We start from the raw sequence: 25193 nt of genomic DNA, 5'->3' as shown, positions 1-25193 counted from the left end.
GTAATTCCCTTAGAGTCCAGTCACATCATATGAAACATATACATACGGGAAGACACAAGCTTGAAAGACAGCAATCGGTTTTACTTGGAAACATAATGTCCCTTTAACAAAGTTTTTTCACTGAATTTCATAGGTTTTTAGTAGCGCAACTTAACCATAACGTCCCTTTAACAAAGTTTTTTCACTGAATATATATATATATATATAACAAAATCATGTCTGATTGTCGGTTTGTATGTGGTGTTGATCTTGGGGACGTAGCTCCTCATGAACAGTGAGGTCTGGCATCATGAATTTCGCATGGAATATTCTTTATTTAATTTATGAGTCAATGCAACTATTTGTAGCACGATGGGCCATCCCGTTCCCGAGATAATTAACTTTTTTGAGGGGTTTTTTGCATTACGGTTTGTGGTGTTCTGTGCCCCATCGTCAGGTCATTTATAGAAAGTGCTCATCATTGTGTTCTCTCTGCTAAAATGGTATTGCATTTTTTTGTTTTCTAATTTTGTTTAGAAGAGAGTGAGTGTGACTTTCTTTTAATTGATTTATTTTACAATAAACTTGATACATGTTAATTTCACTAATTATTGATCATGACATTTTTATTTACCTCCAAATTAAATTCTAACATGAATATCATATTTGTATGCTTATTCTGATCATTTGCAGTGTGTATTAAGCAGCGAAAATGACCACCACTGCTAACAACACTGAAAATAATCAGCGTAAGCATTCAAATATGATATGCATGCGAGAATTTAAATCAGAGATTAATTTGGTGTTCAAATAATTATTGAAATTAAGATATATCGTGTTTTACCTTTGTAGCAAACAACCATATTTGTTCATTTTTTTCAGTGGAAATTTAAAACAAATTTGAGAATGGACATCCCAGGCAAAGCGAGTAATTAGGCTAGTTAAACATAAAAAAAATTGTAATTGAAAAAAGCATTACAAACCAAAACATGTCCCTATTTGCTCGCACTGAACATCTTAACCTGCTCGATTGAGGATTGTCAAGCCAATCAGGGGACTTCAAATTGCACACTTGATATTGATACATCCATTCCCTCACCACTGACAGACTGGTTCTTACTTAGAAACAACGTTTTTTTTTTAATTATGACTTTGCCTTCAAATGTATAATGGAAGAAGATGCATCTGAGAACTAGCAATCATTTTTGGTATACACATCATTTTAGATATATCTTTGAGTCATGTGTAAATAAAATACATATAAAACAATAGGCCTCATTACGGGTTTGGCGGTAACCCTGCTGGTGATACCGGTGGGTTGCCGCCAGACCCGATAAGAATAACCGGTGCATGACCTCCCGGTAACACTGGGTATTGCAACCGTGGCGGCCGGGAAGTGATGGGCCGGTAATTCTGTTAATCCCCATTCCCATAGAGTCCTATAGGGAGTGGGGACCATGGAAGCCCCGGCACTGAAGCACCGACCGTAACATGTGCTTCTGTTACGGTCTGCCTACTGTGGCTGCTGTGCCCGGGTCAGACCTGCCGGGCACAGCAACTCTGGCAACACAGCAACTCCGGCAAGCAGACCCATAGTGTGCCAGTCCGGTAACAACAGTGCCGATAGGCTACCAGCACCATTGTTACTCGACCAGCACATTTGTAATGGGGACTATTATTTTTATAACAGAAAACAATAAAAAATGTTACGTTGTGGCATGCACTGGATATTTTGGCTTGCCGGTTGAGCACTTTTAAGCCAACCAGAGACTTGAACCTGCAGGTTTGTTGCTGGAACACATAAAATAATGTATTTTGCTTTATAACATGGCCTTCAAACGTCGGAAGAATGAAGATGCATCTGGGAACTAGCAATGCTTTTTGGAATAAACATCTGTTGTATCTGAATCACATTTAATGAAAATACATATAACATTTTTTTGCATAACTGAAGAAAGCATCCAAAACTAATAACAGTACCTATTTGCTCATACTGGGCATGTGAACCTACATTAATCAATGTTGGTTTATAACAAAAAATGTAAAAACTAAAAATGTTACCTATTTGCAACCCTGTGGATATCTCAATGTACACATTTGAGCATTTTAAAGCCACTGAGAAAACTTCAAAATGCAACGTTGTTATTGGAAAACCCATGCTCTGATCATTTAGCTACAGCATCTCCCATTATAAATAAAATATTTGTTTGCATTATGTCATGACCTTCAAACATGTAATAGATTCAGATTTATCTGGGAACCAGGGATGCTTGTTGAGGAAAGTGTATCTGTTTCTCTAGCTGATTAATTTGCAATGAAAATACATATAAAACAATGTTTTTATAGCAAAAAAACACATTAAAAGCGAAAATAATTACTCCTTTGCCCCCACTCGACATCTCAACGTACTGGTTTGAGCCTTTTCAAGTGAATGCAGGAACTAGAATGTGCTTACTTGCTGGTGTTAATTCTGTGCTCTGACCACTGACCTACTTGTTCTCTGTTTGAAAAGAATAGCTGCTTGCATTATGACATGACCTTCAAACATGTAGAGTATTAAAATGCATATTGGGACTATTCATTCTGGTTGGGATCAATACAATCTGTTGCTCTCTAATGAAAATGACAGCACTTGAACTTATCATGTCACAAGAGGTAAACCCATGCTCTGATCACTGAGATAGTGGTCCACATTTCTATTTTAAACAAAATAGCTCTTTTCATTATGGCATGGCTTTCAAATGCGTAATAGAAGAAGGTGCATCTGGGAACTAGCCGAACTGGTTGGGACACCCATCTACGTTGTTCTATCTCTGAGTCGTCTGTGATGAATACACATATAAAATAATATTTTCAAACAAGAACGACGCATCAAAAAGTACATATTGTGCATTTTCAAGCCACTGAAGAGACTCAAGTCTGTAACATCATTACTACTAAACTCAAGCTTTGGCCACTGAGCTACAGAGCGCCCTTTTAGAAAGAATATATTTTTGCATTTTGACATGGCCTTCAAATATGTAATGGAGTAAGATGCATTTCGGAACTAGCAATGCGTGTAGGGGTTTTATCGCTGTGTAGTGTGTACTGTATAGTGTGTAATGGAAATACATAGAACAAAATGCTGAATAACAGCACAAATATCTGTTTGCTTCAAGTAGACACCTTCCCAATATGTTTGAGGAATTTCAAGCCAAAGAGAACAGTTGAACTTGAATCCTTGCTATTGGTAAACCCATGCTCTGACCACTGAGGTATTGGATCACTCATTTAAACTTAAAGCGTTTTGCTTTATGACATGAGCTTCAAAAGTGCAAGGTATTCAGATATATCTGGGAACTACCAGTGCTGGTTGGGATAGACATAGCTGCTGCTCTCTCTTTGAATCATGTGTAATGAAAATAAAGATAATCTATGTTTTTATGACAGTAAAAAGCACTAACAAATGTGACTGTGCACCTCCCAGTGTGCTTATCAATGCTCTAGTTTGAGTGGTTTATAGCCAAAAGGGGGTCACAAACCTGCTGCCTTGTTATTAGTGCATCAAATCTGTAACCACTGATCTATTTGGTCTCCTTACAGAAAACATAGCTTTTTTCATAAATATATGTGTAACAAGGTTGTAATGTGACAATGCATCTGGGAACTAGCAAAGCCATTTGTTAGTAACATTTCTGCTTCTCACCCACTTAGTCATTATAATGAAAATAAAGATAACAGGCTGTATTTGTAACATTAAAAAGCAATTACAACAAACAATGTTATCTATTTCTTCAAAATGGAGAGAGCTGAACCTACCAACTAGTAGCTTCAGCCTGCAATATTTTGGTTTGCACATGCTGTCAAAGATATGATGGATGAAGACGCACATGGGAAGAAGCAATTTAATTTGGGAAATCTTCTTTCATTATGCTATGGCTGTCAGAGGTCGGATGGATGAAGATGCACATGGGAACTAGCCATGCCATGTGGGATAAGCATAATAGCTGCTCTATCTTTGAGTCATTTATGATGCAAATAAAGATAACACAAATGGTGTAATTCATGGAATCAAGCGCAGAAGTGGCACACGCAGCTGGCTCACAGAGGGAGCGTGCGACAGCTTGCTCCACCCTCCTGTGCCAAAACCCATTTTGATGCACTGCGTATTCATGGATTTCAACATCCATAACCAGCTGTGGCACAGCGTGGTGCAGCGACTCTGCATCAGCGCCAGTTATGCCCCCAACCCTGCCCCTTGCACCAAAAGCATCTGCACAAATCCCCTACATAGCACAAAGGTCACTGGACCAGCATACAGCCCCCCAACATCAAAATCGCGCTAAATACGGCACTCATCCCTCACGCGACAACCCAATCGCATGTAAAACTCTGTGCAAACCCCTCGGAAAATGCGACCCACTCGCGCCTGCCCACTCGCGTGTAAAACTCCTTGTGCACCCCTCGGAATACGCGTACCCCGCTCGCGCCAGCCCAATCACATGTAAAACTCCCTGTGCACCCCTCGGAATATGCGTACCCCGCTCGTGCCAGCACAATTGCGTGTAAAACTCCCTGTGCACCCCTCAGAATATGCATACCCCGTTCACGCCAGCCCAATCACGTGTAAAACTCCCCGCGCACCCCTTGGAATACGCGTACCCCGCTCGCACCAGTCCAATCACGTGTAAAACTCCTTGCGCACCCTGCAGATTATGCGTACCCCGCTCGCGCCAGCACAATCGCGTGTAAAACTCTCCACGCACCCCTCGTAATACACATACCCTGCTCGCGCCAGCCCAATTGTGTGGAAAAAGTCCCCCCTGTGGTGTGGGCTGGCTACGGGGCATGGGGAGGGTGGATGGGCTGCCTGAGGGGCATGGAGAGGGTGGATGGGCTGCCTGCGGGGCATGGTCAGGGTGGATATGCTTCCTGCAGGGCATGGTCAGGGTGGATGGGCTTCCTGCGGGGCATGTGGAGGGTGGATGGGCTGCCTGCGGGGCATGGTCAGGGTGGATGGGCTGCCTACAGGGCATGGTCAGGGTGGATGTGCTGCCTGCAGGGCATGTCCAGGGTTCTAGGGGGCTCCCCGATGGTGTGGGCTGCCTGCAGGGGGTGCATGTGGCTCCTCACCACATGGATGGGTGAATATGGGGGTACACAAGTGTGCTTATCATGCAATTCTGCTGGCACGAGCGGAGTATGCGTAAAAAGGACGTGCATGCTCAGATCACCTGTGAATGCATGCTCAGATCACCTGTGAATGCATCTCGCAAGCAGGCCACGCCACAACGGAGCCCCCCATCATCCATGAGCATGCCAGCAGGCAGCCTACGCCACAACGGAGCCCCCCATCACCTGTGAGCATGCCAGTAAGCAGCCCACAACACAACGGAGCGCCCATCGCCGGTGAGCCTGCCAGCAGGCAGCCGATGCCACAACAGAGCCCCCCATCAGCCGTGAGCATGCCAGCATGCAGCCCACATAACAATGGAGTCCCCTATCACTCCTGAGCATGACAGTAGGCATGTCTCCAATCATGTTCACGCCCAGTGACGGCAAACTGCCAGCCGGCCCTGACTCATGTCCCCCCCACAACACCCCCAGTGATGGCAACCTGCCAGCAGGCCCCAACTCATGTCCCCCCCACACCACCCCCAGTGACGGCAACCTGCCAGCAGGCCCCGACTCATGTAACCCCGACACCACCCCAGTGACGGCAACATGCCAGTAGGGCCCGACTCATGTCCCACCCACACCACCCCCAGTGATGGCAACCTGCCAGTAGGCCTCGACTCATGCCCCCCCACACCTCCCCCAGTGATGGCAACCTGCCAGCAGGCCCTGACTCATGTGCCCCCCACATCACCCCCTGTGAAGGTAACCTGCCAGCAGGCCCAGACTGATGTCCCCCCACACCACCCCTAGTGACTGCAACCTGCCAGCAGGCCCTGACTCATGTCCCCCCCACACCACCCCCAGTGACGACAACCTGCCAGCAGGCCCCGACTCATGTCCACCCAACCAATACATTGTTACAACATACATGCATGTAGCAAATGTCCGCCCAAATCCCACCCCACGCTGCACGGCTACAGTGCAACTCCACACCCATCCATTGTCCCCACTTCCCAGTACAGGCACCATGGCATGTCATGCACACAGAGGCACACATGCATGCACCCAAAGACATGCCCAACATGGCCACACAGCAGCGACACATGGCTGAGGCAATGACGACTGACACATGCAGCAAACTAATGATAGCAGAAAACACAAATATGTGAACAGATGAAAATGTATTAAAAAACAGAAATCTCCCAAACGAAAAACAACCATGACAAGGAAAAATAAATGAATGTAAACTGAACTGAAATGCAAATTTAAATATATAATACAACAAAAGGAAAATCTCCCAGTGGTCCATGTTCAGAAAACTAAATTCAGAATCCAAAGGGTAAAAAAAAAAAAATTCCGTCATGGGTGTCAAAAACATGAAAGAATAAAGTCCACAGTTCCAGAACTATTTACAATGAAAGTTCTTTGGGTCCATGATCCCAAAACAAAATGAAACCTATTAAAAATCCTACAAAAATACAACTATGTACAAAAAGTGGAGCAATGTCCATTGACTGCAAAATAAAAATAAAACAAAAGGAAACCTAAGCCTAATTAACTATATACAATGGTGATGGGCTCCTAGTCCTATGGCTCGTGGTTGTTACCAAGAGTCTTGGCCAGGGCATCATCGAACTCTGAGTCTATGTCCCGGAGGCGGGACTGGGCTCTGTCCTCAAGTGCTCGCAGGGACGCTGACATGCTCTCCTCCAACTCCCTTCGAGTCTCCTCGAGAAACTGTGCTTAATGCCCGCCCCATGCAGTTCTCTACCCTGACCATGGTGAGCCATGCCCTCTCTGCCCGCCACTGCTCTGCATCCATTTGCTGGCCCATCCACTGCCACACGGAAGACACACATAGTCCAGGGTCCTCCTGCCCTCCGGCCGATGAATGCCCCTGTGATGTTATATGCTCCGAGTCCAGACGCCTCATACGTTGAGCCTGGTGCTGCTGCCTTGATGTCATCTGCCTGTGCCACCATGACTGGCTCTGCGATGCTGACGACCCCAGGGGCTGTCGTGAACGTGCCCTGCTGGAAGTTGCCTGCACATCATCCATTAGCAGGGATCCTGTTTCTTGGGTGACCACCTCTGCAGAACCTCTGACTCCCGACTGTGGCATGGATGGGATCTCCACCAGCCTGGCCGCGGTGGATGAGGCAGGTCCACAGGGTGGCCTGGTGGCATCTGGTCCAGAAGAGGGCATGGTGGATGACTAGCGCATAGTGGGTGCAGAGGACAAAAGGGTCACAAGAGCGGCCAGCACATAGAGGAACCTTGCGACAATGAGCCGTCCTAGCCAGTTCAAGATGGCACACAGCTGTTTAGTTTAGTTTAGTTTATTATTTGATAATGCGCTCCAAAACCCTGGGGTAGCCGGGCGCAGTAGTTACAAGAATAATTAGGCTTAAGGTTGCGTACATACAAAAGGATACATACAGAATATGCATTATATGAGTTATTAACATATATACAAAACCAATATACAAATATACAAGAAATACAGCAATGTGAATCCCTCTCATAGGTCTGGTATCGGGGGAGTCAAAGGTAGTTATGCGCAATGATAGGGCCAGGTTCAGTGGGTTAGTTGTCGTTACTCCAGAGCCAACTTTTCACCTTACTCCTGAAACTAGAGTAGGGTAGATTAGCTCTCAATGCCATGGGGAGTGAATTCCAAGCGCAGGCCGCTCTAACAGGGAAGCTAGCTCCGCCTGCTTTAGTTAGTCTAAATCTGGGGGTTTCAAGTAGGGAGTGGATAGAGGCTCTGGTATGGTGAGTAGAGGATTTTCTAGTCAGTCTAGCCGAGATGTAGGGGGGCGCAGTGTTGTTCAGTCCTTTATGTGTGAGAGATAGTGTTTTAAGGAGAACTCTGTCATAGATTTTTAGCCAGTGGTTGTCTTTCCTAATATTAGATATATGTGCTCTGCGGGGTATGTCAAGGGCTGCTCTAAGAGCATTATTCTGCAATATTTGCAATTTGTTAGTGACAGTTTTATTGGCGCCTGCATAAAGGGCATTACAGTAATCCAGTTTGGACATTACTAGGGCATTGGCTAGTGTGATACAATTGGTTGTGGACAGGTAAGGTCTGCAGGCCCTGATTAATTTGCAAGTGTAGGCTGTGGAGGAAGCCAAAGTGTTAACATGTTTTTTGAAAGATAAAGTGGAATCAAGGTAGAAGCCTAGTGTTTTTACCTCCGTTGCCACTTTGATTATATTACCGTCTATATTGAAGGCACTGTAGTTAGGGCTGAGTTTTTTAAGGTTGGAGTCGGTACCCAGTATCAGTATCTCTGTTTTATCGTCATTCAGGCAGAGGCCATGTGAGGCCATCCATGCCTGAATGATGAGGTAAATCTTATTTACTAGAGCTGTGTCTTCAACAAAGTTGCCAGATAGTGGTATGAGGATCTGCGTATCGTCCGCGTAGTTGGTGTAAGTTACCCCCAATCTGTCAAGTTTGTCAAAGAGTGACTTAGTAAATATATTGTACATTGTGGGGGAGACACATGAACCTTGTGGGACGCCACAGGTGATATGTATTGGGTCCGCTGAGGCTAATGGGGAGAACACTCTTATCGTACGGTTAGCTAGGAAGGATTGTACCCATGCCATAGCTTCACTTGAGAAATGGGCGGCAGATGCTAGATGGTTGCATAACACTGCGTGGTCCACTAGGTTGAAGGCCGCCGATAAGTCAAGGAGGAGGAGCATAGCTGTTTTACCTTTATCCTTCAACTCGTCGATTTGTGTCTTAAGGTCGATTAGGGCCGTTTCAGTACCATGTAGTGGTCTGAAGCCAGATTGGCGAGATCATAGTAGTTGGTTTGTCTCCAGGTAGTTTTAGATCTGGAGGTAAGCTATTCTGTCAATGATTTTAAGGAGAAATGGGACCGTAGTAATGGGCCTATAATTAGTTGGGATGGCTGGGTCAAGGGTCTGTTTTTTCAGGAGAGGCAGTACCCATGATTCTAAGGCTAGTGGATACAGTGCTAGATCTGAAGGAGGAATTTATTAATTTAGAGATGAAAGGCGCTAGGTCTCTGGCTGCATCCTTAATGACTTGTGCTGGGCAGCTGTCACCTTGGCAGTTGGATGGTTTCAAGGATAATATCACCTTTTCGGTTTCCAGTATAGATATGTTAGAGAAACTGAATGGTTTACAGTTGTTTTGAGTGACTATTCTAGGTATATCTGCCATGTCGGAGGTATGGGTTCCAGTGTCATTTAGGGATGCTTTCTTCTTAGCAATTTTCGTTTGAAGAGTTGTGATTTTATTAGCTAGAGCATTTTGGATGCTAGTGCACCATTGTTTGTCCTTGGGGGCATTATCTGTGGGTGTGATTGGGTTTTCCTTTTCTCGGAGGATGGAGAAGAGTTCTTTGGAGTTAGAGTTAGCTTTGCTAATTCTCTCATTGAATGTATTCTTTTTGGTTTGGATTATTTCCTTCTTATATTTTTTGGCCAAATTGTCAAGTGAGGTTTCATTCTCAACTGAGGGTGTATGCCTCCAGATAGCTTGGAGTTTGCGTTTTTGGATCCGTAATTCCTTGAGGTAGGGGGTGAACCAGGTGTTAAGATGAGATTCTTGTTTGCTTTTGCGCAGTTTAATAGGGGCAATAGTATCCAGGGCCTTTAACATAGTGTTGTTGAATGTCTCAACTAGCATGTTATGGTCAGAATTGATGGCGCTAGCGGAGAGGGCAGGTAGGAGGAGAGGAAGAGGTTCATCAGCTGTGATTTCTTTTTTGCTTCTAGTAGGCATGGGCGGAGCTGAAGTAAGCTTGTCTAGTTTGGGAGGCTCTATGGTAGATGAGAAGCAAATAAGGTGGTGGTCAGTCCACGTTTGTGGTAAAATGTTGGATATGGCCATGGCGCAGTTTCGGTTAGCTATCCAATCTAGTGTCCGGCCTTTTGTGTGTGTAGGGGCTAAAACTTGTTGGGTAAGGCCATGATCGATTAGGATTGATTGGATGGAGTGGGCCTGTTTGTCTGTGTCGTCATTAAATCCCAGGTTAAAGTCACCTAGTAACAGGAGCTGAGCGGAATCGTTGATGATATTCGAGAGGAGGCTAGATAGGTCTTCCTCAAAGTTACCTAATGGGCCTGGTGGTCTATACACCAGAAGGACAGTTAATGTACTGTTATTAGAGATAGGTATTTTAGCAGAAAGAAGTTCACAGGATGTGATGGCTGGGTGTGGGGTGCACCTTACAGCTAGTTTCGTTTTGGCAATAATGGCCAGGCCACCTCCCCTAGAGTTGGGTCGATCGACTCTTAGTATATCGTAGCCGCCTGGTATGGCAATCATAAGTGCAGGGCCTGCAGCATCATGGAGCCAGGTCTCAGTAATGGCTAGTAGCTCTAAATTGTCCATGGTTAGTATATCGGCAATTTCCGTATTGTGGGCTATGAGGGACCTTGCATTGATAGGGTAGGAGTTGTGATTATTTTTTGAATGGGTCTGGGACTAGGGAGATTGGGTCTCTTCTGGTTGTGGAGGAAGTTAGTATGTGTTGTTGGGCGTCTTTCTGCAGCTAGGGCAGGAGGGTTGGAGTCAGAGGCAGTTGGAGTTAGTCTGGACCCAGGTGGTCTAGTTCTTTTGTTTATTAGGTCGTATAACCGTGGTAATCTTGCTCTGAGTCGCATATTTCTCTCTTGAGGGTTACAAGGTATGGCGTTAGTGTAGGCCATTGTTATGATGGTGATGAGAATGGTCCACAGTAGGGAACAGAGTATGAGGGTACGGTAAGTCTTAGTAGAGCACATGTTAAGGGACAGGTAGCAGTAGCGCCAAGGTACGGCACTCCCAGCAATTACTAAAATGCAATGAACAGGAGGGGCACCTAAGTGCAGTAATCCCAGTACTGGCTAAAATGCAATGAACAGGGGAGGCACCTAAGTGCAGTAATCCCAACAATGACTAAAAAGCAGTGACTAAAGTGACCCAGCAATGACTAAAATGCAGTGACCAAAGTGACCCAGCAATGATTAAAATGCAGTGACTAAAGTGACCCAGCTATGACTAAAATGCAGTGAACAGGGGAGGCACCTGAGTGCAGCAGTCCCAACAATGACTAAAATGCAGTGATTAAAATGACCCAGCAATGACTAAGATGCAGTGAACAGGGGAGGCACCTAAGTGCAGCAGTCCCAACAATGACTAAAATGCAGTGATTAAAGTGACCCAGCAATGACTAAAATGCAGTGACTAAAGTGACCCAGCAATGACTAAAATGCAGTCAACAGGGCAGGCACCTGAGTGCAGCAGTCCCAACAATGACTAAAATGCAGTGATTAAAATGTGCGCATCGAGACACCAACTAGGATGGGCTCAACCCTGTCACGGATTGCCTTATCCGCAGGTAGGGGAAGGTCAGTTGATGTGGACACATCCTCTACCTGCGGACAGGCCTGGAATGAGGCATCCCTGCTGGTGCAGAGAGATGCAGTCGCAGAATCAGGGACAGGATTACGCACAAGCACCTTTGTGGCGACCTGTGCTGCCTCCTGCCCCTGTCCCTGAACTGCACCATTTGCACCAGTGGAATCAGCCCCACCAGGCCCCATGTGTGTATCTAATGCGGCCTCCTCCTCCTCCTCCTGCTCACCCACCACCAACCTGGATGCATCTGCACCGTCTTCCACATTGTCCTGCCCCTGTGGGTTCACACCTGCCCCTTCCACTGCTGAGGAGCCCACTACCAACCTTGGCCTCTTGGGCCACCCCTCGGCAGCTGCGGCCATAGTGGCGGACGCGGCACCAGTCCACTCATTCCCAGAAGATGGCATAACTTGGGAGGGTGACTGGGCCTTGCGTCTCTGGCCGGTGGAGGCATCCCTGCCGCTCTGCTCCACAGCGCCGTCTCTGCCCTCTTCTTCACTCGCCACTGTGGAAAGGGAGACATTGAACACAAGCATCAGGTTACTGAACGTAAGTCTGCTACACACAAAGCAAATGCACATGAGTGACACTGTCGTATGTCATAGCCATCATCATCTTCCACAACACACGGGTCCTTACAAGCAACACACATGCACATACACCACCACACAGTCATGCATTCGTCCATGGTCACGTCCCATCACAGTGCATTAATGGACAGCTAGGCCACAACAATCAATGCATGCATTGAGATGTACATGTGTCATGCATCCATGGCGTTTCCCAGTCACACACTCACCACTCAGTAACACGCACATATACACCATGCATGTCCATGAGGGTGACATCAGCATCCATGATTCATGCAACAGACATGCCAGGTACAGACACAGAAATGCAATCATGTGTGCGTCATCACATGCAGGTGCACATCATGCAAAGCAACACACACACCATTGTCGTTGCATACGCTTGATCGGACTCACATGCTTCACTGTCATGTCCCTGTATACAGACATCCATACATGGAGCATGATAGACATATGTCCAAGGCGCACGCACCTGACACACCTCAACATGCCCTACGCTGGAGATGAACACATGGACACTTACCACTCGACTCCGGGTCTGCATCTCGAGGACCTGGTGGTGATGCGCTGGGTTAATGCGCACCAGGACCCTCATCTGGATGTTGGTCAGCTGGTCCCGGTGCCCCACTTCTCTACGAGCAGCAACGAGGCGCTGTGCCTTACTGAGGGCCCTGGACCTGAAGTCCTCCCAGCGCTTCAGGACATGGTTGTAGTTGCGGGATGCCACCACCTCCGCGTTGCTGGCACCCACGATGTCCTTCCAGATCCTCCTCCATCCATCCCTGTTGAGGCGCGAACTTGAGAGGAGGGCATAATAATTCCCCAGGACTCGCTCCACCAGGATGCCAACTTCATTTTCGATGAAGCTGGCAGCCCTCTGCCTCTCTGACTGGGAGTTGCCACTGGCCCCAGATGGTGTTGAGTCGCACATGGCAACCCCAGAGGCAGGTGTGGGTGGGCAACGTGGTCCTGGAGCTGGGCTGTGGAGCGATGGTACACGAGTCAGGAGTCTTCTGGGTCAGCAGAGGTGGTCTCAGGTACCGGATCCCTGGCTATGGTTTCTGTGCAGGCACCAAAAGCAGGGCACGTTGGCAGCAAGCAAGCTGGCAGCAGCAGATGTCTCGTAGGAGGCTGCTTGGGGATCTGGGGGGAAGGTAAATGGCCTTCTGGGCATGAGTGTGGTCTTCCATGTGTTGTTGTGTGGCCAGCTCAATGCAGAGTGATTTAGCACATGAAAAAACAGCATGTCAGCGTGTAATTCGAGGAAAGGCCCTTAAAAGGTAAGTGCGTAAGTGACGTGATGCGCGTGGGCGTTTCCCTCGGCACGGATGCAGAGTGAATCCGTACATGCAAAAAGAGCATGTCCGCGTGTGAATGCGTGTAATTCGAGGAAAGGGCCTAAGCGTGTAAGTGACATGACACGCGCAGGCGTTTCCCTCAGCACGGGTTAAAGGTCAGCGTGGCCCAGCAGTTCACTGTACGTGCTTTTCGTGGAGACCGACGCGTGTGTTGCTACTTCTTGTTGTTTCACGCACCATAACTTCACAGTGGATCGAGGATGTGCCTCTTCTTTTGGCAGGGGTCTTGCCTACAAGTGTTTTTCTTTCCCACGATAGTCAGATGGTGAGTTGCACATGCTATTTTTCCAACTGCGGGTCCCCCTGTGTTTCACGTACCCATTTTTGAGGTCATAGTAGCCTGTGTGTCCCATGAATATGCGTTTTTTGTGACCCTGGGTGCCACCACGTACTGCGGGAGGTTAATTCCACACACGTGGGCTACTGGGAGTTGCGTGCACGGTTTTATTCGAGATTTGGGGTGCCTGAGCGTTGAATGACCTGTCATTTTCTCACAGGGGTCACATACAGCCTTGTAGGAGCACAGGGGTGCTGCCTACATCATGTACCCCACTCCCTTCACCCCAATTGCCCAGGACAATTGTCATGTACACCTCCCATTGGCACTAGTACATCTGTGCCATGGTTGGGTGGCCACGAAAGGTGAGGGGCACCTCAGTTGGGTGTCCCCCACATGGTGGGCATGGTCAGGGACGTGGCCGGGGTGACCAGGGAGTAGGGGGAGTCCAGGGTGGAAGAGGCAGCAGTGTGCCACTTCGGCAGGATGGTCTGCCATGTGTTGGTGCAGTCATGCCATCACCCAATGCGGCACCGGGAGATGCAACTCTCGCATCTGACACTGGCGCCCATGTGACCCCACAGTCAGTTTCATCTACTTTCATGGGCCCAATGGTAGTGGTAGCTGCAGGTGCAGCTGTGGCGACCACCACCTAGGCTCAAGGTCGGCCAGCGCATGATGCGTTGGCACCTGAGGACTCCCAAGCTGAATTCCACGCTGTCAAGAGGCACAAGCAATGTGCACACAGGGATGCTCTGACCGTGGACATGTTCCTGGGGCAGTGTTGTCATCTGCTGCCCCAAGCAGCCGGGTGTTGTCAACTGCATGAGCAGATGAAGCCAACACCACCCCGGCTGTGAGTCTGCCAGCCAGGACTGTGTCGGTCACAGACCTTGGCATAGCGGCTGTTGCTGTGATGGGTCCTGTCAAGAGCACCCAGCAGCCACTGACGCAAGTCAGGGTTTCTGTCCCAGTTCCACCTGCCACTCCCTTGGTCCAGTCCACCAGCATCACTGCCCCTCCTGACCAGGGAGGCATTTACCAGGCAGGGTCCATACTACCGCCTAAGAGGAGGAAGGTTGCTCCTGCGCAATACGCTAGGTCCCCAGACACTGCTCCGGTATCCGGCATCTCAAGGAAGAAGCCTTTCAACGAGCAGGAACTAAACTTCCTTGTGGGCTATGTGTCAGAACACGAATGCAATATGCTAGTGGGTCCAAATTGCCATACTATGCCTGCCCAGCGTTGGGAACAGTGGAAGCATGTTGTGGATGGTGTTAGTGCATTCGGATATGGGGTGCACACAGCTCAGGACTGCAAAAAGCGTTGGGATGACCTCCGACACTGTGCTAAGCAAAAGCGTGCCTTCAGTTATGCCATGACTCAGGTGACTGGCAGTGGGCCACCACCTGAGGAGGAAGAACTCACTCTGCACGAGGAGATCGCTGCATAGTTCTTCCGTGCACAATTGATCAAAGAAGTGGGAGAGATGCAGGATTATGATGCCGCATCCGGTGAGTGTTGTTGCTTGTTTGTCCAGCCGATGTGTTGTTTGCTTGTGTGATGTGATGTGCTTGACTGCCACTACATGCTATGTGTACATGGTTCCCTTGTGCGAGTCATGCAATGCTTCACTAATGCGTGCCTGTTGTGATGCATGCTGCACATGTGAAGCAGACGGGGCCTGTCCTCATCAACACACATGCACCCTACTCACATACTAGTCAACCGGCTGCCCCTCCGGTCCATGTTCCAGCTCACTGACCTGTCTGCCTGTGGTGTCTTTCAACTCAGCACTCGGACTATGTCATTGCATGACTGGCATGCATGAGTGTTCAGCCTGCATGTGGGTACTCCAAGCGGGCATGCTTCCTTGCCCCTCCACCCCCTGCACCTCAATTTCACCATGGCACTGGTGGGTAATATGTTGGACTACTGCAATGGCCTGTTCCACGCTCCTGTGTACATGCACACTTCCCCCTGCGAACCTGCCAGACACATTCTGTGGGGTACATCCTTTGTCCTTGATGCAGGGTGTCTCACTCGGACTGTGCAGATGGCAGATGCTTCCCGGTGACATGAGTGCCCATTCATGCCCCTATGTGTCCGTGGCAGGATGATCACTGTAGTACGTGTCTGGGATTACATACGTATATTGGCATTTGATCATCCAGTCCATGCTCACTCTGGCTCAGTCCTGCATCACGCACATGTTTAGGGTCTGTATGGGGCAAAGGCCTCCCCCTGTTGCAGGCCCCCTGACTCTGTTCAACTGGTGTAGTGCCTTCTGCATGAATGGGTGTACTACTGACAGTTCATCATGTGTCCTGCTCACGTTCCCATTCTCATCTGCTGTGGTGTCAGTTAACTGAGATGATGCAAATGACGCTAGCCAACACTGCCAATACACAGTTCTCTGGTCAACCTTTCACTGCTATGCAATGTCAACCTGCATTTTCAATAAGGGGTGGCGGGGGGCTGACTGTAGCAATGCAACCCAGTGCATGCACATTGCACATGACGGCTGAACTTGCCCTTACACAGCCATCATGTTAAGTGATTGACATCAAAATGTGCATGTTGATGTAGATTGTTGGTAACATGCACATGTACTGCACTGCACCCACCCACTTCTGAGCCATGTTACACCATTCTACATGCTTACTCACTGCTGCAATGTCAAAGTGACCTGGCATGTATGTTCCGATGTCCATTCCTTCAGTGTTATGTAACGCACTAGCACAGGTGCATCCTGTGACACATGTACTCTGTATTGGAACACCTTAGCGGGTGTTTACCAAAGTTGATTGGTCAATCTGCGGCCTATACTAACTGGTATAGCCTGCAGATTGATTGTATGCTGCAACTTGGGTTGTAATTACCGTGGAGCTGCCTGCACGTGTGTATGTGTACACTTCACATACATCAAAGCAAGCAGCGTTGAAGCTGCTTGCTTTGCTGTATAGGGTGCTGTTCATTTACACCATACGGGTGTGTATGAACACGGGTGAATTTGAGCACTTTCACATACACATATGCAAGCAGCTTCAACGTTGTGTTGTGCAACATTGTACCTACTTACTTAGGTGTGTGTGAAAGTGTTTGTTCTCAGCAGCATTTTTGTTCAATAACTAATATGTCGTTATTTTACGTAAATGCTGCTGAGATTTCAGCATTGCGCCCCTTATGTTAAATCAGCACAATCCTGAAGGTGCACTGTTGTACACTACGAGTGCGCCCCAGCCCACTTTGCAATACCGGTGGAGCCTGGGCGTGGTGATTTGACACACTGATTCATGTCTTTTGGCACATTCAATGCACAAAGTGCTGAATCAGGCCCTGAGGGGTGTTCTAGAAGCTTCATGGACCAGCGGCTCAGACCGTACTGGGCGTTATGGTCCCTCATACCTCGTTGAAGGCCCTCACTTTGCTCAGGACATTCACTATGTTTCAGTGCCCATGACGCCTGTATGGGCCGAGCTGCAGATCGATGAAGCTATATTGGTGTGTGGGATGCATTGACCCACTCTGCTTTACTATTCAGCCTCACTCTGCTTTCTATGGTGCGAGAAACAGCAAAATGGCTGAAAAACCATTGTGCGTGCCAAAACCTCAAAAACCACATTTTTCAACACACAAAAAGATGGATGCAAAACCTGCCACCCATGGTGTGGTGCATGTGTGGTGGAACAGAGCACATGCTGCAGAAAAAGGGCTAGTCGGCTCCATGACAAGTAAACATAGAGTGCAGAGGGAGTAGCAGTGCTTTGCAAGTACAACTCCAAAATTTGCCTGTAAATGACATTTACTTTGCTGCTGAAACCTCAAAATGCCTGTACATAACACTTTCCAACACTCAAAATCTTGCTTGGTGCTAAAATTCTTTTAATCTAATGAAGCACTGTGAATTTACAAGGTCCTGAAATGTTAAGATCAAAACATTTTCCTATGCCAAATATTCAGTTTGGAAGTACCTCGAGTTGGATGAGCAATTGATGGATACATTCCACCTGAAGGATTGCCAAAGTTGCATATGTCAAGTGGACATTTTCCCCTGAATATTCCAGCTTCTTTGTGGGGCTGGAGGATCAGAACCACTCAATGGTCCACCTATTGGGCGGCCATCTTAAAACATTTTTCCATACATAGGAACCCTCAAGTTACTCGCAAGGCGGCCTACAATATGCAATGTGGGGAAGACCAGGCCCCACAAGAATTTGTACAACAGTTAAAATGTGCCTTTGCGCAGACCACCAGGAGGGTGCACACAGACAGTAGGGAGTTCATTAATACCTTCTTTCATGCACTCCCTAAATACATCATGACCCAGCTGGTGAGGGACTTTCATGAGAAGAGATCACTAGACTGGGTCATTGAACAGGCAACTCGCATTCATGAAGTGCAGAAACCGGTAGAAAATAAAAGTACAAATAAAAAACCCAAGCCAACCAACATCCCTGCTGCTATTAAGGTGGCGGAGGTGAAGGTTACCCCGATTTTAGATCTGGCGATGGGGGGCCTAAAAATTTTCCTGTGCAAAATCCTCCTAACCAAAGACCCAGAAGGCCCTCGGCCCAATCCCAAACAGGTAGTCAGGGAGGTAACCCCAAAAATGGGAACCCTAACTCCCCTGACTATATCAGCCCCCGTTACAATGGCAGCAGGCCCATCCTGGGCTATGTGTGGACTCCCCCAGCCCAAGGGGGGGATCCAACCAGGCAGCTGCCAACCCAGGAAACTTCCCACCTAACTTTCCCCAGGAGGGCAGTAATCCCCCAAATGCCGGGTTGAGCTTCTTTCCCCCGTACCCGCCAAACATCAAACCCCAAAACAACCCTTCTTTCTTTCCCCACTTTACTGAGCCCAGACAGCCCAATCCGGGTGAGGGGAGGCCAAGGGTGGAGGGGTACCAGAGCTATCCCAACCAAGGGTATTATGGGAGAAGGGACAGTTACACTTCCAGTGATCAACCTAGGATGGACCAGAGAACCCAGAATCAGCCAGAGCGGGTGTCCCAACTGGAGCGCCAGGTCCAGAACTTGTCACAGGATCTGGGTCGCATGTTGAGGGCTCAGCAGAACCCTCAAATGAACATGGTGGCCCAGGACCCCTCAAATCAAGGGTCTGGTACTCCAGAGCAATGACGGGGAGAGAACCCCGACAACCCACCGGTTCCCAGGGAGGAGGCACAGGGGAATGGGGGGTGTAAAGCCTTAGAGGGAGCTTCCTTCACCACTTGTGAAAAGCCTTGGAAACCCAGGAATCAGAACCAAAATCTCCTGCCCCCGAAAGTCTGCAACCTAAGGAACAGAGGGTGGGTAGGAGAAATAATGGGCCTAAAAAGACCCATTTTGTGGAGGAGTTTAGAATCTTCCAATTTGAAGGAGAGAGTCCTCAGAGGATTCTGGGGAAAGGATCTTCTCCTTCGGGGACAGGGGAACTCCTCCCAAAGAAAAATGGGTCCCGAGAGATCCTGATGCAGACTGGGTAGATGTGGGGACTGAGTTAAAACCGCCCATCATTGAAACCCAGAATGACCAGTCAGAAAATCACCTGGCCCAAACCAATTCTGATGACTGCCTCCAAAAAGCAAAAAGGGGGGGGTGGCCAGCCCAGAACCAGGTGAGTCCAAAACTCTCCCAATATCCAACTGTCCCATTTCTTTGCAGATTCCCAATCTCCCACACCGGATCATGCCCAAACCTATTCTGGGGACTGCCTCTAAAAAGGGGAGGCCCCCCAGAACCAGAGAAAGAAGAGACGTTAGCTCCCCAAAGCCATTCTGAGGACTGTCTCCAAAAAAGAGGGGACAGCCCTGAATCAGAAAAGGAGGGGCCCGAGACTCCTTGAATCACTGAATGTGAAATTGCTTGCTCAGATGTCCAAACCACCCAACTTCATTCTGGGACCGCCTCCTATAAGGGGGGGCAACCCAGAACCAGCACAGGAGGAACCCCAACCCTTACCAACCACTTCTGTTGATTGCCTCCTGAAAGGGGGCAAGGGGGCAGCCCAGAAACAGAACAAGGGGAGCCTGAAAATCCCCAAATAGCGGTGTGTCAAAATTCTGTGGTAGATTCTTCAACTCCAACACTGTCTCTTGACCCAACTACCCCGGTGTCAGAGTCAGAAATGAACAAATTGATCATCAAGCTTACCAAGAGCACCCATTACCTTTGCCCATTGGAGGAGAAGGAAGGTAGATTCTACGCCTCCATCCAAGTGCAAGGGCAATGGGCAATTCCAGCACTGGTGGACACTGGATCTCAAGCAACTTTGCTGTCAACGAGGATCTTTGAGCAGCTAAATTCAGGAAGGGGGGGAAAGATACCAAATTCCTCTCACCCCTCTTCCTGGACAGCTCCAGAACGTTGATGGGAAGGAAATTCCTGTTGAAGGGTCTGCAGTGCTGGAAATTAAAACTGGGCAACTCAAAATGAAGCACCCGATCCTATTTGTGGTGCCAGAAGGAACCTCCTCTCTATTAGGGATTGACATCCTCCGCAGGCTGGTTCCCCTAATAAATTGTGTGACTAAGGTACTCTGGACCCAGACTCACAGGCCAATTAAATTAAAACAAAGTGTCAACCATGTTAGTCTAAATGGCACATGACACATGGTTGAACAAAAACCGGACCAAATCAGATTCTACTTTCAAAACAATGACATAACCGACGTCACCGTCATAGCTGTGGGACAACCAACTGATGATGAGAACGCCTCTCCATTTCTGCAAATCAGCCTCCCTTCCGGTCTCAAGTGGCATTCCACCCTGGAAGGGGATACATTGAAATTTTATACTAATGTACAATCAGAAAGCCCCAAGTCCATAGCCAAAATTGATATCAAACCAGCACAAAACTTAGCTGGGATTCTGAAGAAGGGTGAACAGCTCTTCCTTGCGATCCAGTTAAATGACGCAAAGGAGTCTGTCCTCGCCCGAGCTGACTTGAATAGTGAAGAAAGCTTCATCAGCGAAGTATTATTAAAAAAACTCCCAGGCCCTACCCGCTGTAGAGTCAGTGCAGCAATGGGTATGGGGCCTGGAAAAGCCCCACTCCAAACATCCTCTGCTTAGCAGTTGCATGATCAAAATTTCTAGGGATGAAAAAAGCATAGTACATCCTTGTTGGGTTGTGCAAGGTGTACTTTCCGCCTTTTATATGAGCAGTGACCTCCTCAACCAACTCTAGATCAATTTGGACCCTAGTTATTGCCAAGCCCCGTCCCAACTGGAGAGTAAATCTCAGGGTCCTGGCAAATCTAAAGAAAGCCTTCCGGTCAGCACTACTGCTACGGTAGGAAATGGAATTTCAGAAATGTAGGAGAGGTGACCATCCCAGGCCTCACCTACAGAATCCACCTGTTAAGACTATTAGTAAAAATAGGCAGGGAATATTGCCAATTGTTAGGGAATGCAAGTGTTCCCATTGCTGAGATCCCCCGAAGAAGTGTGGGTACAGTAGTGGGAAAATGTTCATAACCGTGTTATGTTCTGTTCTCTAGTATTGGCACTAAATCCCAAGAATCACCAAGGAGGACCATTCGGGGACGTGGAGGAAAAACTCAAGGAATCCGGAGTATCGTCCCATCCCAACCTGAACCGGCGAGGAGAGCGTGTCGCCTCAATCGCTGATGGAAGAAGCAACTGAATTTCTCCACATGGACAGAAAAGAACATCCCACTCACCCGACTCCCCCTCGACTGGAAGTCAAAAACGAAGTCAGGAGGGGGAATTTGTGGGATGTAATGACCCACTCTGCTATACTATGCATCCTCACTCTGCTATCTATGGTGCGAGAAACAGCAAAATGGCGCCAAATCCTCCAAAACTGTGTTTTTCAACACACAAAAAGATGGCTGGACAACCTGCCACCCATGGTGCATGTGTGGTGGAACAGAACACACGCTGCAGAAGAAGTACCAGTGGGTTCCATGACAAGTAAACATAGAGTGCAGAGGAAGCAGCAGCGCTTTGCAAGTGAAACTGCCAAATTTGCCTGTAAATGACATTTACTTTGCTGCTGAAACCTCAAAATGCCTGTACATAACACTTTCCAACACTCATAATCTTGCTTGGTGCTAAAATTCATTTAATATAATGAAGCACTGTGAATTTACAAGGTCCTGAAATGTTAAGATCAAAACATTTTCTCAGCAAAACTGGATTGCCTTTGAATGACAGTTCCTGTCAAAAATCTGGGCTATCTGTGAGTGAATGGGCTCTCCTGATTAAACTTTAAAGTTGTTTAAAACTAAAAAGATCTGCCGGATTGGCAAATAAAAAAGGACTGTTGCTGAAAGGAACACAGATCTCAGTTGTTTTTGATCCCACAGGTTTAAATCTAAGAATCTAATGTATCTATGTCATCTGATGCAAAAAGTTTGTTTCATGATGGATTTCAAGTCAAGATATTAAGAATTAACTTAGGCTGGCTGGGCCTGCAAGAGGTTGAAAAACAGGTTTCCACAAAAGGGAAGGGCATGGCTCTCAGCAGATACTCACTGACACATGGTAATTGTGGGGTAGGCCAGACTTTTGTCTGCTACCAAGAACTGAACAATGGTAGATTCTCCAGGCCAGGAAATGGACGCGTGAAAAGGTTGTAAACTAGGCTTGCAGAAGGAAATCACAAAGGTGGGGGCTGCTCCTTGCCTCCAGTGACAGACAAAAGTCTGACCATTTGCTGCTAAGAATATGTAATGAACATTTTTTAGAGACTTATAACTCGTTATCAGAAGTGGTGAAAAATATAAAAAGGGCAGATTGTTGATCTAATTTTTGGCCCTATATTTCAAAAAAGTGGTGGAACTCTGTAGCATATTCTGAACAGGAATGGCAATATATGTGGTTTTATGGGAACTGTATTTATGCTAGAATTGTTAAACTTTGCACACACATTCCTATGGTAAACACGCATATTTGTGGAAATTTGGAAAAAGTTTGGAAAATGTTTTCATGGCAAAATGGACAAAATTCTGCAAAAAGGCAAAACAAGGTCTCACAGCTGTGGGATTTTGAGGAACAGATACTCCATAAAATATCTAATCCTTGTAGGTGATTTTTGTAGATGTTACAAATGAATAAATATATATTTAGGACAAAATTTGATTTTGATACTAGTTGCTAGGGGAGGTTTCAAAGGATTGTAAAAATCAAACCATAAACTTGACATCATCTGTCTTTGATCCAATAACTCAGATGAAAAGCAGTGACGAGGGCCAGATCTAATCCCAGTTCAGAAGGGCAAGTTTAGTTAAGCCGGCCCATACACCCATTTTTGTGATGTAATTTGAAAGGATAGAGACAGCTGACAACACATAGACACTCTCTCTTCTGATTCCAGCGAAGCACTTTGTTCCAGCATTCAACATCCAGCCTTCAACTATGGCAGTCTGTCTAGATTCGAAAATCACAACCTGGGAAAAAATACAGTGTGCAGGCATGTAAGAACAACTATGGCAGTCTGTCTAGATTCGAATATCACAAACTGTGCAATAATAAAGTGTGTAGGCATGTAAGAACGAATATGGCAGCAGGGTCTGACTATGAGAATCGTCTGTACAGACAGGTAGGAGTGATTTTAATGACGTTTAAACTAAGAGCAATAATTATAAAAACCTGATTTCAGTTTCGTTGTGTGCTAGGTAATGATAAGCAGGTCACAGGTGGACAACACAATGAAGGGAGCATAGCGCCTATGAACAGTGCTACTAGATACAGGCAGGCAAGTTAGCTGCAGAGACACAGGTAGTGACCTAAGACACCGCTAGGGTGAGATACATGCAAAATACCTAGACAAAATTACGTGTTCCTGGAGCAGGTGTGCAGTGATGGTGACATCAGGCAATAAACTATGACAGTGAGTGGAGGACAGTTCATGATCTATTTAAGGCGGTAAAATATAAGTTCTTACATGGTTCTGAATTCAAAGTCCACCAGGTGCAGTTAGCAATGTGGTGAAGTGAGCAAAAAGTGTCTTAGGATCAGGGTTTGGCAGCAGGTGCAGGTGATCCAGGGGGTGGGGGGTGAATGTGTAAGGTTAGTGGCCCTGAGCTCCCTGTGACTCCAGACAGGCTCACAACAGGAAATGCAGCCTTAGGAGGTGTGCCTTTGGAGGGAGGGCCAGCTTGAGCCTGCCGGACCGCTATTGGATATTAATGCCGGTGGACAGCCAATCAGAGTTGCATCCACGGAATACCAGGAAGTTTGAAAAAACATGGCAGTTGGCCATTTTGGAGTAGCTTTTAACTCGTGTCTCCCAATGGTGGAGATTTCAATAGTGGCAGTGTGCTGCTGATCAGGTGAAATGGCGCCCGAAGCAGGGTTTGTTGTAAATTATGCCAGCAATATCAGGGCTGACTGCAGAAAGTGAACAGGCGACAATGTTATGCTGCGGGCATCAGCATTGCAGCAGGGTATGGCATGGGGTCTACCTTGGTGTTGATCATGCCTCCAGGCATGTCGCTGCTCCTGCAGGTGGAAAGGGAGCTCCAGCTCCTTCTCGAAGTATGCAACAAGTAGGCCTTCGGCTCACGACAGGAAATGCAGCCTTAGGAGGTGTGCCTTTGGAGGGTGTAGGCTTCGCAATTTACACGCATCCATTTCTGCTTTCGGGGTGCCGTTTCATATCAATGCCACTGGATGCATGCCGGAATTTGAGTTGTGTGTGACATGTCTGCTTCATGTGTTGGCTGTCGATGTAGCGATGTCTATGTGTGTGTGGGTTATGTGCTGCTGACATGTGTACTCATGTTTGTTTTGTTCACATTATAGCTGATGACCCAATGGAGCCAGAGGATGGTGATGTCATTCCTGACACAGGGTTGCTTTTACATCAGCAACCCAGCACAAGTGGGGGACGTGGGGTGGTAGACCACGAGAACCCATTTGTGCTCCAGACCGTTGTGTCCAGGGCTGGCAATCAGTCCAGCTCTGAAGACCATTCTGAGCACAATGTTGAGTTGGATGCACATCATGACGATTCGTTGCCGGTGAGGGATCCTGATGTCTATGATCCTCTGTCCGCAACACCTGCAATGAGGGGCCAAAAAGTGTTGGAGCGTCAGCCTGTGGTGGTTCTGGCCACACAGTCACACTCCACAGCAGTTGCTGATGTGCCTGGGGCATTGTGTCAATGAAGGGATGTAGTCCTGCAGCCACGGGCAGTGCCAATCCAGCAAGGACCACGGCTCCTTGGGTCCCGCAGGTATAATGTCCGGCAACACTGTGGCCGTGCGCTACCGGGGAATACTGAGTGGGAGCATGTATGGCAGTTCACAGCAACAGGGGGCAGCTATTGTTAAGATCGCTCAAGGCATGGAATGTGTGGCCCAATCCATGCTCCCCCCTGATAGACAGGTGAAGCTCCAGCAGCAGGCAGCACAGTCCACATGCTGCTTACTCAGGCTGGGCATGGCAGCCTGAAACAGGGCACACCGGGCTGAAATGGTGTCTCTGCATGAAGCACTTGCTGCTCAGGCAGAGGCACACAGGGAGGTCC

The sequence above is a fragment of the Ambystoma mexicanum genome, chromosome 5p, assembly GCF_040938575.1.
Source record: "Ambystoma mexicanum isolate Mex_15411 chromosome 5p, UKY_AmexF1_1, whole genome shotgun sequence".
In the NCBI taxonomy this organism is placed as follows: domain Eukaryota; kingdom Metazoa; phylum Chordata; class Amphibia; order Caudata; family Ambystomatidae; genus Ambystoma; species Ambystoma mexicanum.
The sequence above is the reverse complement of the archived record's forward strand: the minus strand, read 5'-3'. Positions refer to the sequence as shown.